The 18462-nt window shown below is 45.1% G+C and overlaps 16 non-coding genes and 5 pseudogenes across 16 annotated transcripts; all 21 read right to left on the bottom strand.

The window, feature by feature from the left end:
• Positions 1-502: 502 nt before the first annotated feature.
• On the bottom strand, positions 503-655 carry LOC118104082 (annotated as a pseudogene).
• A 558-nt stretch (positions 656-1213) lies between these two features.
• Positions 1214-1372, bottom strand: LOC124851453. The gene has a single exon (XR_007032504.1). It is a non-coding gene; the product is annotated as a U1 spliceosomal RNA (small nuclear RNA).
• Positions 1373-1936: 564 nt separating this feature from the next.
• LOC124851470 lies at positions 1937-2097 on the bottom strand. The gene has a single exon (XR_007032517.1). It is a non-coding gene; the product is annotated as a U1 spliceosomal RNA (small nuclear RNA).
• Positions 2098-2668: 571 nt separating this feature from the next.
• LOC118104086 lies at positions 2669-2823 on the bottom strand (annotated as a pseudogene).
• Positions 2824-4117: 1294 nt separating this feature from the next.
• Positions 4118-4280, bottom strand: LOC124851457. Its single transcript, XR_007032507.1, has one exon. It is a non-coding gene; the product is annotated as a U1 spliceosomal RNA (small nuclear RNA).
• A 556-nt stretch (positions 4281-4836) lies between these two features.
• On the bottom strand, positions 4837-4989 carry LOC124851480 (annotated as a pseudogene).
• A 555-nt stretch (positions 4990-5544) lies between these two features.
• LOC124851446 lies at positions 5545-5711 on the bottom strand. Its single transcript, XR_007032498.1, has one exon. It is a non-coding gene; the product is annotated as a U1 spliceosomal RNA (small nuclear RNA).
• Positions 5712-6274: 563 nt separating this feature from the next.
• Positions 6275-6432, bottom strand: LOC124851474. Its single transcript, XR_007032521.1, has one exon. It is a non-coding gene; the product is annotated as a U1 spliceosomal RNA (small nuclear RNA).
• A 571-nt stretch (positions 6433-7003) lies between these two features.
• Positions 7004-7156, bottom strand: LOC124851483 (annotated as a pseudogene).
• Positions 7157-7714: 558 nt separating this feature from the next.
• LOC124851443 lies at positions 7715-7876 on the bottom strand. The gene has a single exon (XR_007032495.1). It is a non-coding gene; the product is annotated as a U1 spliceosomal RNA (small nuclear RNA).
• Positions 7877-8455: 579 nt separating this feature from the next.
• Positions 8456-8619, bottom strand: LOC124851454. The gene has a single exon (XR_007032505.1). It is a non-coding gene; the product is annotated as a U1 spliceosomal RNA (small nuclear RNA).
• Positions 8620-9178: 559 nt separating this feature from the next.
• On the bottom strand, positions 9179-9344 carry LOC124851482. Its single transcript, XR_007032525.1, has one exon. It is a non-coding gene; the product is annotated as a U1 spliceosomal RNA (small nuclear RNA).
• A 1311-nt stretch (positions 9345-10655) lies between these two features.
• LOC124851466 lies at positions 10656-10815 on the bottom strand. The gene has a single exon (XR_007032514.1). It is a non-coding gene; the product is annotated as a U1 spliceosomal RNA (small nuclear RNA).
• A 567-nt stretch (positions 10816-11382) lies between these two features.
• Positions 11383-11541, bottom strand: LOC124851449. Its single transcript, XR_007032501.1, has one exon. It is a non-coding gene; the product is annotated as a U1 spliceosomal RNA (small nuclear RNA).
• A 557-nt stretch (positions 11542-12098) lies between these two features.
• Positions 12099-12247, bottom strand: LOC124851481 (annotated as a pseudogene).
• Positions 12248-12813: 566 nt separating this feature from the next.
• LOC124851486 lies at positions 12814-12976 on the bottom strand. The gene has a single exon (XR_007032528.1). It is a non-coding gene; the product is annotated as a U1 spliceosomal RNA (small nuclear RNA).
• A 562-nt stretch (positions 12977-13538) lies between these two features.
• Positions 13539-13703, bottom strand: LOC124851490. Its single transcript, XR_007032531.1, has one exon. It is a non-coding gene; the product is annotated as a U1 spliceosomal RNA (small nuclear RNA).
• A 1982-nt stretch (positions 13704-15685) lies between these two features.
• LOC124851461 lies at positions 15686-15846 on the bottom strand. Its single transcript, XR_007032511.1, has one exon. It is a non-coding gene; the product is annotated as a U1 spliceosomal RNA (small nuclear RNA).
• Positions 15847-16406: 560 nt separating this feature from the next.
• Positions 16407-16563, bottom strand: LOC124851471. The gene has a single exon (XR_007032518.1). It is a non-coding gene; the product is annotated as a U1 spliceosomal RNA (small nuclear RNA).
• A 540-nt stretch (positions 16564-17103) lies between these two features.
• Positions 17104-17265, bottom strand: LOC124851477. Its single transcript, XR_007032523.1, has one exon. It is a non-coding gene; the product is annotated as a U1 spliceosomal RNA (small nuclear RNA).
• A 545-nt stretch (positions 17266-17810) lies between these two features.
• LOC124851488 lies at positions 17811-17967 on the bottom strand. Its single transcript, XR_007032530.1, has one exon. It is a non-coding gene; the product is annotated as a U1 spliceosomal RNA (small nuclear RNA).
• Positions 17968-18462: the final 495 nt, after the last annotated feature.

Below are 18462 nucleotides of genomic sequence, written 5' to 3'. Positions count from 1 at the left end.
CTTCCATGCATATTCACAGATCCAAAGGCCTTCAGTTATCGCATCATCCTCTTTTGGTAAAGGGACTTGTTGAGTGAAGCAAACACTTCTGTCAAGTGACTAGGCTGTACATGACATATATTGCCACATCAATTTTCTTGTCTCCACCTTTTATTCCACCTTTACAAGCCGTAAAGCCTCAATGAACGGCAGCCAGGTAGCTCTGGCCGTCTCTGATAGATCACCGCAAAGCCGGTGACATAGGCGCCCTTTGTCTCAGAGACAAGCTAAACTGCCCATAATTCTGAAATCAGTACAGGCACTGCAAAGGTTTCAGCAAAGCATTGCTTGTCAAAGCAATAAGAGCTTGGAACAGGAGTGAACCGTCTATTTGCTGTAGAATTTGTCATTGACCACAATCAGTGAATGCATTGTGGTGGGAGTTCATTGTCTGCGACAGCAAAGCCTATAAAGGCATTTATTGCTTTCAGCTCTTGTGCAATTAGACATAATGATCAGAGGCGAAGGGGCGCGATCCCTACCACAAATTATGCAGTCGGGGATTCCACGTTTGGGGAATTCGCCACGGAGTCCAGCACAACCCGAGTGCAATGGCTGAGCCTGCATGGCAGGTAAACCACCTTCATGATCATGGTATCTCCCTACAGGTAAGTGCTGGGTTGAAGCATTGAGACAGGCTCTGTACCGACACAGTTATTTGGCTCACTGAGTTTCCACCATGCATATTCCACAGAATCCAAAGGCCTTGTTGTCATCATCCTCTTTTGGTAAGGACTTCATTGGTAGAAACAAACAGCTTCTGTGAAGCGACTGGCTGTACATGACATAATTACTTTATCAATTTTCTTGTCTCACCCTTTCATTCCCTTGCAAAACACGATAGTAAACCTCAATGAACAGCCAGGTAAAGCTCTGGCCGTCTCTGATAGATCCCCCACCGCAAAAGCCCGGTGAGCTCAGCGCCTTTATCTCAGAGACAACACAAACTGCCATAGATTCTAGAAAAGTCATTACAGGCAGTACAAGAATTTCTAAACAAACATTACTTATCAAAACAGCAAACTTGGAACCAGGAGTAAACCGTCTATTTGTAAAATTGTCAGCCAAACCACAATCAGTGAGATACGATGTGGTGGGAGTTCAAAACATACCGCGACAACAAAACCTATAAAATAGGCCCAGTGTCAGCTCTTGTGCAATTGAACATAATGATCAGGGAAGCATGGACAGCGATCCCCACTACCACAAATTATGCAGTCGGGATTCCCACGTTTGGGAATTCGCGCGGTCAACACAACCCGAAGTACAGTGGCTGAGCCTCGCCTGGGTGAACCACCTTCATGATGTCAGTGTCTCCCACCCAGGTAAGTATGAGTTGAAGCATTGAGACAGGCTCATAAACTGTAGACACAGTTATTTTTGTGGCTCTTACACAATTGCCTCCATGCATATTCACAGAATCAAAAAAGAAAGGCCTTCAGTGTCCATCATCCTCTTGTAGTAAAGGACTTGCATTTGAAGTGAAACAAACACTTCTGTGGAAACAATAGAGCTGTTACATGACATGTAATTACTTTATCAATTTCCCCATCACCTTTTATTCCCTTACCTTCATTGACCTCAGTGAACAGCAGCCAGGTGGCTCTGACCTCTCTGATAGATCACCATAAAGGCCCGGTGACGCCGCGCCTTTGTCTCAGGACAGCACAGGCTGCTATGAAGTTCTACAGAAAGATCAGCGTGCAGGCACTACGAATTTCTAGCAAACATTACTTATCAAAACAACAAACTTGGAACAGGAGTAAACCCGTCTATTGCTGTAAAATTGTCATTGACCACAATCAGTGAATGCATTGGTGGGAGGTACAAAACATACTAACACAACCTATAAAACAGGCCCAGTCTCAAGCTCTTGTGCAATTGAACATAATGGTCGAGAGGCGCTGGTGTGATCCCCACTACCACAAATTATGCAGTAAAATTCCACATTTGGGGGTGCGAGTCAGCAGCACAACCGAAGTGCAATGGCTGAGCCTCGCCTGCGATGTGAACCACCTTCGCTGATCATATAATATATCTCCCCTGCCAGGTAAGTATGAGTTGGAAGCATTGGGAACAGCTCCTGCTTATAGACGATTGTTTGGCTCACGGTGCCACCATGCATATTCACAGAATCAAGAACCTTCAGTGTCCCACATCATCCTCTTTTGGTAAGGACTTGTTGAGTAAATAAACACTTCTATTGAGACTTAAACTAAACTATTACATGACATATAATTACTTTATCAATTTTCTTGTCTCTTCCCTTTTATTCCCTTGCAAACTGTTAAGCCTCAATGGAGCAGCATGGGTGGCTCTGGCGGGTCTCTGATAGATCACCGCAAGCCGGTGACATGGCGCCTTTGTCTCAGAGACAGCACAGACTGCTATAAATTCTGAAAATCCAAGTACCAGGCACTGCAAAATTTTCCACCAGCAAAACTGACCATATCAAAACAACAAACTTGGAACAGGGTGGGCTCCCGTCTATTTGCTGTAAAATTGTCCTTAAACCCCAATCAGGTAGATACACATTGTGGTGAGTCCTAAACATACACTACAACAAAACCTATAAACAGGCCAGTGTCAGCTCTTATTGCAGGCTGAACATAATACAGTCAGGGGAGGCATGGACCTGCAGTCTACTACCACAAATTATGCAGTCAGAGATTCCCACATTTGGGAATTCGCAGAAGTCAGCCACAACCCGAGTGCAATGGCTGAAAGCCTGCATCCTGGGTGAACCACCTTCATGATCATGGTATCTCCCCCTGCCGGAAGTAGAAGTATGAGTTAGAGCATTGGAGACAGGCTCCTGCTTCTGAGCCACAGTTGTTTTGAGCTCAATTGCCTGTGCATATTCACAGAATCAAAGGCCTTCAGTATCACATCATCCTCTTTGGTAGGAGACATTGAAGTCGACACATCCACTTCCAATAGAGCGACTAGGCTGGCCACATGACATATAAGTGCCCATCAGTTTTCTTGTCACCCTTTTATTCCCCTTGCAAACACAGCAGTAAGCCTCAATGAACAGCCAGGCAAGCTCATGGCCGTCTCTGATAGATCACCGCAAAAGCCCGGGTGACATAAGCGCCTTTATCTCAAGAGACAAACACAAACTACTCCATATCGAGAATTCTGGAAATCAGCGTACACACAGGCACTACAAAATTTCTAGCAAACATTACTTATCAAAACAGCAAACTGCTTGGAGACAGAAATTGAACCATTATATTTTGCTGTAAAATTGTCCTTCGACCACGATACGGGTGGAGTGCATGTGATGAGAGTATAAAACATACTACAACAAAACCTAAAATGGGATGATGTCAAGCTCTTATTGCAGTGAACATAATAGTCAGGGAGGCGTGGTTGCAGTCTGCACTACCCTGGAGTACCATGCTGGTCAGTTACATTTGGGGAATTCGCACCGAGTCAACACAACCAAAGTCTGTGATATTAGGCCTCGCCCTTGGTGAACCACGCATTTTGCATGATCATAGTATCTCCCCTGCCAGGTAAGTGGGTTGGGCAGTGAGACGGAACTCCTGTAGACACAGTTGTTTGACACGGTGCCTGCCATGCATATTCACAGAATCAAGGAGTATCAGTATCATCATCCTCTTTTAGTGAAAGGACTTGTTGAGTAGAGCAAACACTTCTGTGCTTAAACGACTAAATGCTGTACATGACATATAATTGGCTGTCAATTTCTTGTCTCCACCAACATTACACCACCAAGAAAACCTAGTAAGCCTCAATGGTTGCGACCCAAGGTAGCTCTGGCCGTCTCTGATAGATCACGCAAAGCCCGGTGAGCTCAGGCGCCTTTGTCTCAGAGACAACACAGAGCTATGACTGAATCAGCGTACAGGCAGTACAGGGAGTTTCCCCAACAGAAGCATTGCCTCAAAACAGCAAACTTGGAACGAAAATTAGACCCGTCTATTTGTAGCAAAATTTGTCACTCTGACCACAATCAGTGAAATGCGTGTAATTGAGTTCTAAAAACATGCCACGACAACAAACCTATAAAATGGTGATGTCAAGCTCTTGTGCAGTTGAACATAGTCAAGAGGAGACGCGGAGGCGCGATCACCACCACCACAAATTGTGCAGTCAGAGATTCCCACATTTGGAGATTCTTTTGAGTCAACACAACCAGGTGGCGAGGCTGGAGGCCTCGCCTGGGTAAGACCACCTTCATGATCATGGTATCTCCCCTGCCAGGTAAGTATGAGTTGGAAGCATTGGAACGGGCTCCTGCTTCTTAGACACAGTTGTTGGCTCACGGTGCCTCCCATGCATATTCACAGAATCAAGGCCTTCAGTATCCCACATCATCCTCTTTTGGTGAAGGACTTGTTGAAGTGAAGCAAACATACAATGAGCAGCTAGACTGTACATGACATAATTGCTTTATCAGTTTTCTTGTCTCACCATTTTATTCCTTGCAAACACATTAGTAGCCTCAGTAGACAGCCGAGCCAGGTAGCTCCCAGCCGTCTCTGATAGATCACCATAAAAGCCCGGTGACACTTAAGCTTGTCTCGAGACAAGCACAGAAGCTACTATAAATTCTGAAAATCAGCGTACAGGCACTACAAATTTCTAGCCAAACATTACTTATCAAGGCAATAAACTTGGAACAGGGTAGACCGTCTATTTGTAAGAATTGTCCTTGACCACAATCAGTGAATGCATTGTGTGGGAGTACAAACTCTCACTACAACATAACCTATAAAACAGAGCCCAGTCTCAAGCTCTTATTGCAATTGAACATAATGATCAGGGGAGAGCGCGGGCCTTGATCCACTACCACAAATTATTGCAGTAGAGATTCCCAGTAGGGAGTTCAGAGTCAGCACAACCAGAGTACCCAATGGCACAGACCTCGCCCTGGTGAACCACCTTCATGATCATGGTATCTCCCCTGCCAGGTAGTGTGGGTTGGAGCCGTGGGGACAGGCTCTGCTTGGAGCACGAATGTTTGGCTCACGGTGCCACCATGCATATTCACAAGATCAAGGCCTTCAGTATCCATCATCCTCTTTCAGTAAAGGACTTCATTGAAGTAAAATAAACCTTTAATGAAACGACTAGGCTGTACATGACCTTCTCAATTTACTTACATCAGTTTTCTTGTCTCCCACCTTACCTTTACATAAAACACAGTAGGCCTCAATAGACAGCAGCCAGGTGGCTCTGGCAGTCTCAGTAGATCACCGCAAAAAGCCCCGGTGACGCCAGGCGACCAGCTGTCTCAGGACTAACTGAAGCTGCTATGATTCTGAAGAATCAGCGTACAGTACACACAAGATTTCTAACCAAACATTATATCAAGACAACAAACTTGGAACAGGAGTAGACCGTCTAACATATTAAAATTGTCCTTCGACCACAATCAGTAGTGCATTGTGGTGGGAGTACAAAACATGCACTACAATAGAACCTATGAGCAGGCTGATGTCAAGCTCTTGTTGCAGTTAGACATGACCAGTCAGGAGAGAGCGCGGACGCAGTCCCCACTACTACAAATTATGCAGTCGGGAATTCCCACATTTAGAGTCGCAGGGGTCAGCACAACCCCGGGGGTGCAATGGCTGGAGGCCTCGCCCTGCGTTGAACCACCTTCATGATCATGGTATCTCCCCTGCCCAGGTAAGTATGGGTTAGGAAGCATTGGAGACAGGCTCTGCTTCTTAGACACAGTTATTTCAGCTCACGAAGATTGCCACCATGCATATTCACAGAATCCAAAGGCCTTCAGTATCATCATCCTCTTTTGGTAAAAGGACTTGTTGAAGTGAAGCAAACACTTCTGTGCAGAAACATTAAACTGTGCATAATATAATTGCCTTTATCAATTTCTTGTCTCACCCCTTTTATTCCCTTGCAAAACACAGTAAACCTCCAATGAACCTTGTCAGGTGGCTCAGCCGTCTCTGATAGATCACCTTAAGCCAGTGACTGTAGCGCCTTTATCTCAGAGACAAGCACAAGCTGCTGCGATTCTGGAAAAGTGTGGATCTAAATACTACAAAATTTTCTAGCAAACATTGCTATCAAAACAGCAAACTTGGAACAGAGTGAGCCCGTCTGGCCCCTTGTAAATTGTCAACCATTGCAATCAGTAGATGCATTGTGGTGGGAGTATAAAACATGCCACACTACAACAAAACCTGTAAAATGGGCCCAGTGTCGAAACTCTTGTGCAGTGAACATAATAGTCAGAGAGGCGAGACGCAGTCACTACCACAAATTGTACGGTCAGATTCCCACATTTGGGGTTAAGCAGGTTCAGCACAACCGAAGTCACGTGGCTGAGCCTCGCCTTGGTGAACCACGGCAACCTTCATGATCATAGTGTCTCCCCTGCCAGGTAAGTATGAGTTAGGCTTGGCCCCAGGACAGGCTCCTGCTTCTTAGACACAGTTGTTTGGCTCACGGTGCCTTCTATGCGTATTCACAGAATCCAAAGAACCTTTAATGTCATCATCCTCTTTTGGTAAAGGACATTGAAGTGGAAGCATCTGACACTTCTGTAAATGACCCCAAACTATATATGACATATAATTACTGTCAATTTTCCATATCTCACCTTTTTAATTCACCTTGCCAAACACCGTAAACCTCAATGAACAACGAGCCAGGGTAAGCTCTGGCCGTCTCTGATAGATCACCACCAAAAGCCCGGTGACATAGCGCCTTTGTCTCGGAGAGACACTTACACAAACTGCCTCTGGAATTCCCCAAATCAGCGTACAGGCACTACAAAGAATTTCTAGCAAACATTACTTATCAAAACAACAAACTTGGAACCGTCTATTTGCACCATAAATTGTCCTTCCCGACCACAATCAGTGAATGCATTTTATTTGGGGTTTACAAAACATGCACACGACAACAAAACCTGTAAATAGGCTGATGTCAAGCTCTTGTGCAATTGAACCTAATGATCAGGAAGTGGACGTCCCTACCACAAATTGTGCAGTCGAAGTTACATTTGGGAATTCGCAAGGTCAGCACAACCAGTCGCAGTGGCTGGAGCCTACTTCCTGGGTAAAGATCACCTTCATGATCATATTATCTCCCCCTGCCAGGTAGAGAGTATGAGTTGGAAGCATTGGAGACAGGCTCCTCAAACTGCCAGACACAGTTGTTTGGCTCACGGTGCCACCTACATGCATATTCACAGAATCCAAAAGGAGCCTTCAGCCTCACATCATCCTCTTTTGGTAAAGGACTTGTTGAAGTGACAAACACTTCAGCAAACGACTAGGCTTCTTCTGTGTTGTATAATTACTTTCTGATTTTCTGTCTCCACCCCATTTTATTCCCCTTGCAAAACACAGTAAACCTCAATGAACAGCAGCCAGGTAAGCTCTGGCCGTCTCTGATAGATCACATAAGGAAGCCCGGTGACATAGCCTTTGTCTCAGAGACAACACTGACTGCTATAAGTTCTGATCCAGTACAGGCACTACAAAATTTCTGGCAAACATTACTTATCAAAACAACAAACTTGGAACAGGTAAAGACCCCGTCCTTTGCTGTAAATTGTCCTTGACCACAATCAGTAGATGCTGTTGTGGTGGGGTTCAAAACATGCCGACAACAAAACCTATAAAATACCAAGGCTGATGTCAGCTCTTACAGGTGGAACATAATGATCAGGGGAGCGCGGGCGCTGATCCCCACTACCACAAATTGTGCAGTCAGAGGTTGTTTGGGGAATTCACTTGCAGATCCTTACAACCGAAGTGCAATGGCTGAGCCTCGCCATAGATGAACCACCTTCATGATCATGGTATCTCCCCTGCCAGTTAAGTGAACAGGTTGGAAGCAGTGGAGACAGGCTCCTGCTTCTGCTGAACACAGTTGTTTGGCTCACCAGTTGCCACCATGCATATTCACAGATCAGGCCTTCAGTATCCCATCATCCTCTTTGGCCAAGGTTTATTACGGAGTGAAGCAAACATACCAACCAAAGCGACTAGAGCTGTACATGACACTTCTAATTTACTTTATCAATTTCTTGTCTCCACCTTTTATTCCCCTTGCAAACACAGTGAAACCTCAATAGACAGCCGCCAGGTAGGCTCTGGCCGTCTCTGATAGATCACTAGAAAGCCCAGAGTGAGCCTGTGCCAGCTGTCCTCAGAACCTTTAAACTGCTATAATTCACAGAAAATCAGCGTACCAGGCAGTACAAAATTTTCTAACAAACATTACTTATCAAAACCCAACAGGCTTACAGAACGAGGTGAACCCCGTCTGGCACATATACCACAAGAATTGTCCTTCGACCACAGTCAGTGAATGCATTGTGGTGGGAGTTAAGAGCATGCTGCGACAACAAGGCCTGCATAAAATGGGCTGATGTCCAGCTCTTGTGCAGTGAACATAATGATCAGGAGGCGCGGACATGATCCCCACTACCACAAATTATGCAGTCGGGTTACCCCATTTGGGGGTTCGCGCGAGTCCTTTGCTTGAAGTGCAATGCGCTGAGCCTGCCTCGCCCTGGGTGAACCACCTTCATGATCCTTGGTATCTCCCCTGCCAGGTAAGTATGAGTTGGAAAAGCATTGGAGACAGGCTCATGCTTCTTAGACACAGTTGTTTGAAAACAAATTTGCACTCCCTTTGCATATTCACAGAATCCAAAGGTATTCATTGTCCACATGTCCTCTTTTGGTAAAGGACTTGTTGAAATTAAGAGCAAACACTTCCTAAACGACTAGGCTGTATGTGACATATAGTTGCATTGTATCAATTTTCAGCCTCTTGCTACTATTCACCTTTAAGCACAAGTAAACCTCAATAGACAGCATGAGTAGCTCTGGCCGTCTCTGATAGATCACCGCCCAAGCCCCGGTGGAGGCGCCAGCGCCTTTGTCTCAGAGACAACCTTTAGGCCTACTTTATAAATTCTGAAAATCAGCGTACAGGCACTACAAGAATTTCTAGCAAACATTACTTATCAAAACATGACTTGGAACCGTCTATTTGCTGTAAATTGTCCTTCGGCCACAATCAGTGAATGCATTTGTGGTGGGAGTTCAAAACATGTACGACAACAAAACCTATAAAATAGGCCCAGTGTCAGCTCTTGTGCAATTGAAACGTGTAGTCAGGGGAGGCGGGCGCAGTCCCCACACCACCACAAATTATGCAGTCGAGATTCACATTTTGGGAGTGCATGTTTGAGTCAACACAACCAGTCACAGCCAGCTGAGCCTCATTCCTGAGTGAACCACCTTCACTTAGTCATGTTATCTCCCCTGCCAGGTAAGTATAGGTTGGGAAAAAGCATTGGAGACAGGCTCCTGCTTCTTAGACACACAGTTAATTTGGCTCGGTGCCACCATGCATATTCACAGGATCCAAAGGCCTTCAGTCTCATCATCCTCTTTTGGTAGGGACTTGTTGAAGTGGAAACAAACTTACTTCTATGAAACGACTAGGCTATTACATGACAGTATAATTTACTTTATCAGTTTTCTTGTCTCACCCATTTATTCCCCTTACCAAAAACAGTAAACCTCAATAGACAGCAGCCAGGTAAGCTCTGGCCGTCTCTGATAGATCTGCAAAGGCCCCGGTGACATAGCGCCTTTGCTCAGAGACAACACAAACTGCTATAAATTCTGAAAAATCAGCGTACAGGCACTGCAAAATTTCTGGCGACCTTTATATCAAAACCAACAAACTTGGAGTTAAGAGTGAACCCGTCTATTGCTGTAAGTTGTCCTTCGTACAATCGGTAGATGCATTGTGGTGAGAGTTAAAACATGCCTGACAACAAACCTATAAAATGGGCCCAGTGTCAGCTCTTGTACGGTGGACAGCATGACCGGTCAGGGAGCGCGGACGCGATCCCACTACCTGAGTGTGCGGTCGAGATTCCACATTTTGGGGTCGCGCGAGTCAACACAGCCCGAGTGCAATGGCTACCTTGGAAGGAGGAAGGAGAAGCCTGTCGCCCTGGTGCTGTGAACCACCTTCATGATCCCTTGTAGGTATCTCCCTCCAAGGATAAGTATGAGTTGGAAGCATTGGAGACAGGCTCATGTGCCAAGACCTGATTGTTTGGCTCACAGTTGCCCTGTCACATATTCACAGAATCCAAAACCCTTCAAAGTATCACATCATCCTCTTTTTGGTAAAGGACTTTGTTGAAGTAAACAAACACTTCTGTGAAACGACTAGAGCTATTACCATGACATATAAATTACTTTATCAATTTCTTGTCTCACCCTTTTTATTCCCCTTGCAAGAACACCCAGTAGAACCCTCAATGAACAGCAGCCAGGTAAGCTCAGCCGTCTCTGATAGATCACCGCCAAAAGCCCGGTGAGCTCGCGCTGTCTCAGGACAACGCAAACTGCTGATTCTGAAAATCAGGCGTACAGGCAGTACAAGAATTTCCTAGCAAACATTGCCCATCAAAACAGCAAACTTGGAACAGAGTGGGCAAATGTGCTGCTTAGGTGGTGTCCTTCGACACAATCAGTGAATGCATTGTGGTAGAGTTCTAAAACATGCTGCGACAACGAGCCTATAAAATAGGCCCAGTGTCAAGCTCTTGTGCAATTAGACATAATGATCAGGGAGAAATGTGAGACCTTAGTCCACTACAAATTATGCAGTCGAGATTCCCACATTTGGGGGGTCTGCTTGCAGGTCAGCAACTAGCTTGATGCAATGGCTGACCTCGCCTGGGTGAACCACCTTCATGATCATGGTATCTCCCTGCCAGGTAAGTATGAGTTGGAAGCATTGGAGACAGGCTCCTGCTTCATGAGCACAGTTGTTTGGCTCACGGTGCCTCCCATGCATATTCACAGAGGAATCCAAGGCCTTCAGTGTCACATCATCATCTTTTGGTAAGAGACTTACATTGATGAAGCAAACACTTCTAATAAACGACTAGGCTGTATGACATATAATTACTTTATCAATTTTCTGTCTCCCCCCATTTTATTCCCTTGCAAAAACACAGTAAACCTCAATGAACCTTATTAAGGTAAGCTCTGGCTTCAATCTCTGATAGATCACCGCAAAGCCCGGTGACACTTAGCGCCTTGTCTGGGAACAGCACAAACTGCTATAAATTCTGAAAAATCAGCGTAGGCACTGCAAGAATTTCTAGCAAACATTACTTATCAAAACAACAAACTTGGAACAGAGTGAAACCGTCTATTTACTTATACAAAGTTGTCCTTCGACCATAAATCAGTGAATGCATTGTGGTGGGAATTATAGAGCATGCCACTACAACATAACCTATAAAGTAGGCCCGATCTCAGCTCTTATGCCAATTAGACATAATGATCAGAGGAGGCGCGGGCGCTGATCCCCACTGCCACAAATTATGCATTAAAGTTCCACATTTGGGAGATTGGCAGGTCAGCTGGCCGAGTGCAATGCTGGCTGGCCTGGCCTGGAACGAACCACCTTCATGATCATGGTATCTCCCTGCCAGGTAAGTATGGGTTGGAAGCATTGGAGACAGGCTCCTGCTTCTTGGGCCGCAGTTGTTTTAGCTCCACGGTGCCACCATGCATATTCACAGAATCAAGGCCTTCAGTGTCACATCATCCTCTTTTGGTAAAGGACTTGTTGAAGTGACAAACATATAGCTTAAACGACTAGGCTGTACATGACCTTCAATTACTTTATCAATTTTCTGTCTCACCCCTTTATTTCCCTTGCAAAACACGAGTAAACCTCCAATGAACAGCAGCTGCAGGTAAGCTCTGAGCCGTCTCTGATAGATCACCGCAAAAGCCGGTGACATGGCGCCTTTGTCTCGAGACAACCTGTTTGCTATAAATTCTGAAATCAGCGTACAGGCACTACAAAATTTTCTAGCAAACATTACTTTATCAAAACAACAAACTGGAACAGGAGTAGAACCCGTCTATTTGCTGTGGAAGTGTCCTTGGAAGCACAATCAGTGAATGCATTGTGGGTGGGAGTTCAAAACATACCTGACAAACCTATAAAATGGTGATGTCAGCTCTTGTGCAATTAGACATAATGATCAGGGAGGCGGGCGCGATCTACCCCACTACAAATTAGCAGTCGAGATTCACATTTGGGGAATTCGCATGATCAAGCACAGCAGTGCAATGTGAGCCTGCATCTGGAGTGAACCACCTTCATGATCATGAAGTATCTCCCTGCAGGTAAGTATGAGTTGGGCTTCAGGAGACAGGCTCATAAGCTATAGACACAGTTGTTTGGCTCACCGGTGCCACCATGCATATTCACAGAGATCCAAAGGCCTTCAGTATCACATGTCCTCTTTTGGTGAGACTTGTTAAGTAGAGCAACACTTCTGTGAGACGACTAGGCTGTACACATGACATTAAATTACTTTGTCAGTTTTCTTGTCTCACCCCATTTTATTCCCCTTGCAAAGGACACAGTAAACCTCAATGAACAGCAGCCAGGTAAGCTCTGACGTCTCTGATAGATCCGCAAAGCCCGAGTGACACGTGCCTTTGTCTCAGAGACAACACAAACTTTACTATAAATTCTGAAAATCAGCATTACAGGCACTACAATAATTTCTAGCAAACATTACTTATATCAAAACCTTGAAACTTGGAACAGAGTGAACCGTCTATTTGCCATAAATTGTCCCTTACGACCACAACCAGTGAATGCATTGTGGTGAGTTCAAAACAAACACTATATCTAAAACCTATAAAGTGGGCCCAGTGTCAAAGAAGCTCTTGTGCAGTTGAACATAATGATCAGGGAGGCGGGCAACGTCCCCACTACCTAGAAATTGGCCCCTTTGCATTGAGATTCCACATTTGGGAAATTCATGCGAGTCTTACCAACCGAAAGTGCAATGGCTGAGGCCACTGTGTGGGTAAACCACATGTGATCATGGTATCTCCTAGCAGGTAAGTATGAGTTGGAAGCATTGGAGACAGAGCTCCTGCTTCATAGACACAGTTATTTTGGCTCACGGTGCCATACATGCATATTCACAGAATCAAGGCCTTCAGTCACATCTGTCCTCTTTTGGTAAAGGACTTGTTAAAGTAAACAAACAACTACTGTGAAACGACTGAAGCTGTACAACATATAATTGCTTTATCGTTTCTTGTCTCACCCCATTTTATTCCCCTTGCAAAACGCCTGATCAAACCTCAATGAACAGCAGCCCGTTAGCTCTGGCCGTCTCTGATAGATCTGCGAAGCCCGGTGACTGGCGCCTTTATGCTCAGGACAACACAAGCTGCTATAAATTCTGAAAAATCAAGCGTGCAGGCACTGAGAATTTCCGCCAGAAGCGTACTATCGACGAAACAAAACTTGGAACAGGAAGGTGAACCCGTCTATTTGCTCTCGTTTGTCCTTCGACCACAATCGGTAAGATGCATTGTGGTGGGAGTATAAAACATGCACTACAACAAAACCTATAAGAGAACAGGCCAGTGTCAAGCTCTTGTGCAATTGAACATAGCCAGTCAGGAGAGGCGGACCTTTAGTCCCCACTACCACAGATTGTGCATTAAGGTTTGTTTGCAGGGAGTCGCACCGAGGTCAGCACAGCTTCAGTGCAGTGGCTGAGCCTCTCGCCCTGGGTGAATAGCCTTCATGATCTTAGTGTATCTCCTGCCCAGGGTAAGTATGAGTTGGAAGCATTGGAGACAGGCTCCTGCTTCTTAGACACAGTTGTTTGGCTCACGGGTGCTCCATGTGCATATTCACAGAATCCAAAGGCCTTCAGTGTCACATCATCCTATCTTTTGGTAAAGAGACTTGTTGAAGTAAACAAACACTTCTGTGAAACAGCTAGGCTGTTACATGACATATAATTACTTATCAATTTTCTTGTCTCACCCCATTTGTCCCCTTGCAAAACTGATAAACCTCAATAGACAGCAGCCAGGTAAGCTCTGGCCGTCTCTGATAGATCACATAAAGGAAGCCGTGACATAGCGCCTTTGTCTCAGGACAACTGAAGCTGCCATCGATTCTGGAAAATCAGCAATACAGGCAGTACCAGATTTCTAGCAAACATTACTTATAAAACAGCAAACTTGGAACCAGAAATTGAACCGTCTATTTGCTGTAAAATTGTCAACGACCACAATCAATTGAATGCATTGTGGTGGGAGTTCAAAACATGCCGACAACAAAACAAAATGTTTGATGTCAAGCTCTGTGTGGTGAACATGGCCAGTCAGGAGACGCGGGCGCAGTCCCACTGCCACAAGTGCCAGTCAAGATTACATTTGAAATTACTTGCAGGTCAACCTGACAAAGATTACGTGGCACAGGCCTGCCCTGGGTGAACCTTCGCAGTCATGGGTATCTCCCCTGCCAGGTAAAGTATGGGTTGGGGGCTTAACTAGAGGTAGGCTCTACTTCTTAGACACAGTTGTTTGGCTCACGGTGCCAACATGCATGTATTCCACAGAATCAAGGCCTTCAGTGTCACATTATCCTCTTTTGGTAAAAGGACATTAAAAGTAAGGCAAACACTTCTGGCAGAACATTAGGCTGTACACGACATATAATTTACTTTTATCAATTTTCTTGCTCTCACCCCCTTTTATTCCCCCTTGCAAAACACACAGTAAACCTCGGCCGAACGGCAGCCAGGTGGCTAAAGCCAAAGTCTCTGATAGATCACTGCAAAAGCCCGGTGACATGGCGCCTTTTGTCTCAGGACAGCACAAACTGCTATAAATTCTGAAATCCAATGCAGGCACTACAAGGAATTTCTATGACATTACTTATCAAAACAACAAACTTGAGACAGGAGTAGACCGTCTATTTGCTGTAAATTGTCCTTGACCACGAAATCAGTGAATGCATTGTGGTGGGAGGTATAAACAATACACTCTGTACAACCTATAAAATGGGCCCAGTGTCAACTCTTGTGCAATTGAACATAACTCAGTCAGGGAGGCGGGACGGAGATCTTCCACTACCACAATTGTGCATTGATTCCCACAGTTTTGAGGTCGCACTAGTCAACTAACCGAAGTGCAATGGCTGAGCCTCGCCTGGGTGAACCACGCCACTGATGGTATCACTGCCAGGTAGTATGAGTTGGAGGCATTGGAGACAAATCATGTGAGCACGGGATGTTTGGCTCAATTGCCCACCATGCATGTCCCACCCAGAATCCAAAACGCTAGTATCATCATCCTCTTTTGGTAAAGGACTTGTTAAATCGAAACAAACACTTCTGTGAAACATTCATTATGCATGACATATAATTTACTTTATCAATTTTCTTGTCTCCACCCCATTTATTCACTTTTAAACACCAGTGAAGCCTCAATGAACAGCAGCCCAGGTAAGCTCTGGCCGTCTCTGATAAAATCTGCAGCCGGTGACTAGCGCCTTTGTCTCAGAACCCGGCACCACAGAGCTGCTATAAATTCTGAAGAATCAGCGTACAGGCATACAAGAATTTCTAGCAAACGTCATATCAAAATGACAAACTTGGAACAGGAGTGAACCCGTCTGAGCACAGCAGCAGAATTTGTCATCGACCCTGACAGTGGATGCGTTGTGGTGGGAGTTCAAAATAAACACTACAACCGAGAGCCAAGAAGTGTTGATGTCAAGCTCTTATTTGGCAATTGAACATATTGATCCAGGAGGCGCGGGCATGATCCCCACTACCACAAATTATGCAGTGAGATTCCCCACATTTGGGGAGTCTTGCATGAGTCAGCACAGCAGTGCAATGGCTAGGCCTCGCCCAGCCGGGTAAACCACCTTCATGATCATGGTATCTCACCTGCCAGGTAGTGTAGATTTGGACTTGTTGAGACAGGCTCCTGCTTGCCAGACACAGTTGTTTGGCTCAGGTGCCTGCATGCATGTCTATAGAGATCCAAAGGCCTTCAATCATCATTACCTCTTTTTGGTAAAGGACTTGTTTGATGGAAACAAATACTTCTGTGAAACATTTCAGGCTGTACATGACATGTAATTACCTTTTATCAATTTTCTTGTCTCCACCCCATTTTATTCCTTGCAAGCACAGTAAACCTCAGTAGACAGCAGCTGCAGAGGTAAAGCTCTGGCCACGTCTCTGATAGATCATAAAAGCCGGTGACATCGCGCCTTGTCTCGAGACAACACAAGCTGCTATAATTCTGAAATCAGCGTGCAGAGCGGTACAAGATTTCTAGCAAACATTACTTATCAAAACAACAAACTTGGAGACAGAGTGAACCCAATCTGTTGCTGTAAAATTGTCCTTCGACCACAATCAGTGAATGCATTGTAGTGGAGTTCAAAACATGCCACGTATAAAACCTATAAAATAGGCCCCCAGTGTCAAGCTCTTATTGCAATTGAACATACAGTCAGGGAAGGCGCGGGCGCAGTCCCCCACCACCACCACAAATTATGCAGTGAGATTCCCACATTTGAGGTCCTTGCAGATCCTTCTTCGAAGTGCAATGGCTGAGCCTGTCTGGGTGAATACCATTCATGATCATGGTATCTCTACCAGGTAAGTGAGTTGGCATTGGAACAGGCTCCTGTACCATAGACACAGTTGTTTGGCTCACGGGTGCCTGTGCATATTCACAGAATCGAGGCCTTAGTATCCACATTGTCCTCTTTTGGTAAAAGGACTTGTTGAGTGACAAACACTTCATGAAACATTGACATGTGACATATAATTATATATCAATTTTCTTGTCTCCCACTTGTTTATTCCCCTTACCCAAGCAGTAAGCCTCAATGAACGGCAGCCAGGTAAAGCTCGGCGAAGTCTCTGATAGGTCACTAAAGCCCCGGTGACCCCTAGCGCCTTGTGTCTCAGGGGAGACAGCACAGAGCTGCTATAAGTTCTGAAAAGTCAGCGTACAGGCATTTTAATTTCCTAACAAACATTACTATCAAACCTTAAACTTGGAACAGGAGTAGAACCCCGTCTATTTTGTAAGAATTTATCCTTCGACCACAATCAGTGAATGCATTGTGGTGGGAGTTTAAAACATGCGACAGCAAAACCTATAAAACAGGCTGATGTCAGCTCTTGTGCAATTGAACATAATGATCAGGGGCGGACGCGATCCACTACCACAAATTATGCAGTCAGTTTCACACATTTGGGGAATTAACACTGAGTCAACACAGCTTGAGAAGTGCAGTGGCTGGGCCATCAGCCTGGGTGAACCACCTTCATGATCACGGTATCTCCTACCCAGTAAGTATGGTGGAAGCATTGAGACGAGCTCATAGCCATGGGCCGAGGTGTTGGCTCACGGTGCCTCATGCATATCCACAGGAATCCAGGCCTTCAGTATCACATCATCCTCTTTTGGTAAAAGGACTTGTTGATGAAGCAGGCCATTACTGTGACAGGCAGCTGGGCTGGCATGACGCCTCAATTGCTATCCAATTTTCTTGTCTCCCACCCTTTTATTCACCTTGCAAAACACAGTAAACCTCAATAGACAGCAGCCAAATGGCTCTGGCCGTCTCTGATGAATCACCATAAAAGCCCGGTGACAAGCGCCTTTATCTCCAGAACCTTACAAACTGCTATAAATTCTGAAAAATCAGCGTAGGCACTACAAAAATTTCTAGCAAACATTACTCCCATCAAAACAACAAACTTGGACAGAGTAAGACCGTCGATTGTCCGTTATTATTGACCACAATCAGTGAATGCGTTGGTGAAATTGCAAAACATACACTACAACATAACCTATAAAACAGGCCAGTGTCAAGCTCTTATTGCAATTGAACATAATGATCAGGGAGGCGGACGCAGTCCCCACTACCCTAGGTATGCAGTCAAGTTCCACATTTGAAGGTCGCAGGGAGTCAACCACAACCAAGAGTCTTGGTAAACAGACCTCGCCTGGGTGAACCACCTTCGCTGATCAGCAGTATCTCCCTGCAGGTAAGTATGAGTTGGAAGCATTGAGGACAGGCTCACATAAACTGTAAGACACAATTATTTGGCTCACGGTGCCTCACCTTGCATATTCACGGAATCCAAGGCCTTCATTATCCATCATCCTCTTTGGTAAAGGACTTGTTGAAGTGAAACAAACACACTTCTTTGTTATTAAACAAACTGGGCTACTAACATGGACATATAATTACTTTATCAATTTTCTTGTCTCCACACCCCTTATATTTCCCTTACAAAACACAGTAAACCTCAATGAACAGCAGCCAGGTGACTCCAGCCGTCTCTGATAGATCACCGCAAAGCCCTGTGACATAGCGCCTTTGTCTCAGAGACAACACAAGCTGCTATAAATTCTGAAAAAATCCAGTACCAGACACTCTAAGAATTTCTAGCAAACATTACTTATCAAAACAACAAACTTGGAACAGGAGTGAACCCGTCTAACTTTACTGCCAAGTATGTCCGACCCTGATCAGTGGTACATTGTG

The sequence above is a fragment of the Hippoglossus stenolepis genome, unplaced genomic scaffold (genome assembly GCF_022539355.2).
Source record: "Hippoglossus stenolepis isolate QCI-W04-F060 unplaced genomic scaffold, HSTE1.2 HiC_scaffold_37, whole genome shotgun sequence".
NCBI lineage: Eukaryota > Metazoa > Chordata > Actinopteri > Pleuronectiformes > Pleuronectidae > Hippoglossus > Hippoglossus stenolepis.
The sequence above is the reverse complement of the archived record's forward strand: the minus strand, read 5'-3'. Positions and strand labels throughout refer to the sequence as shown.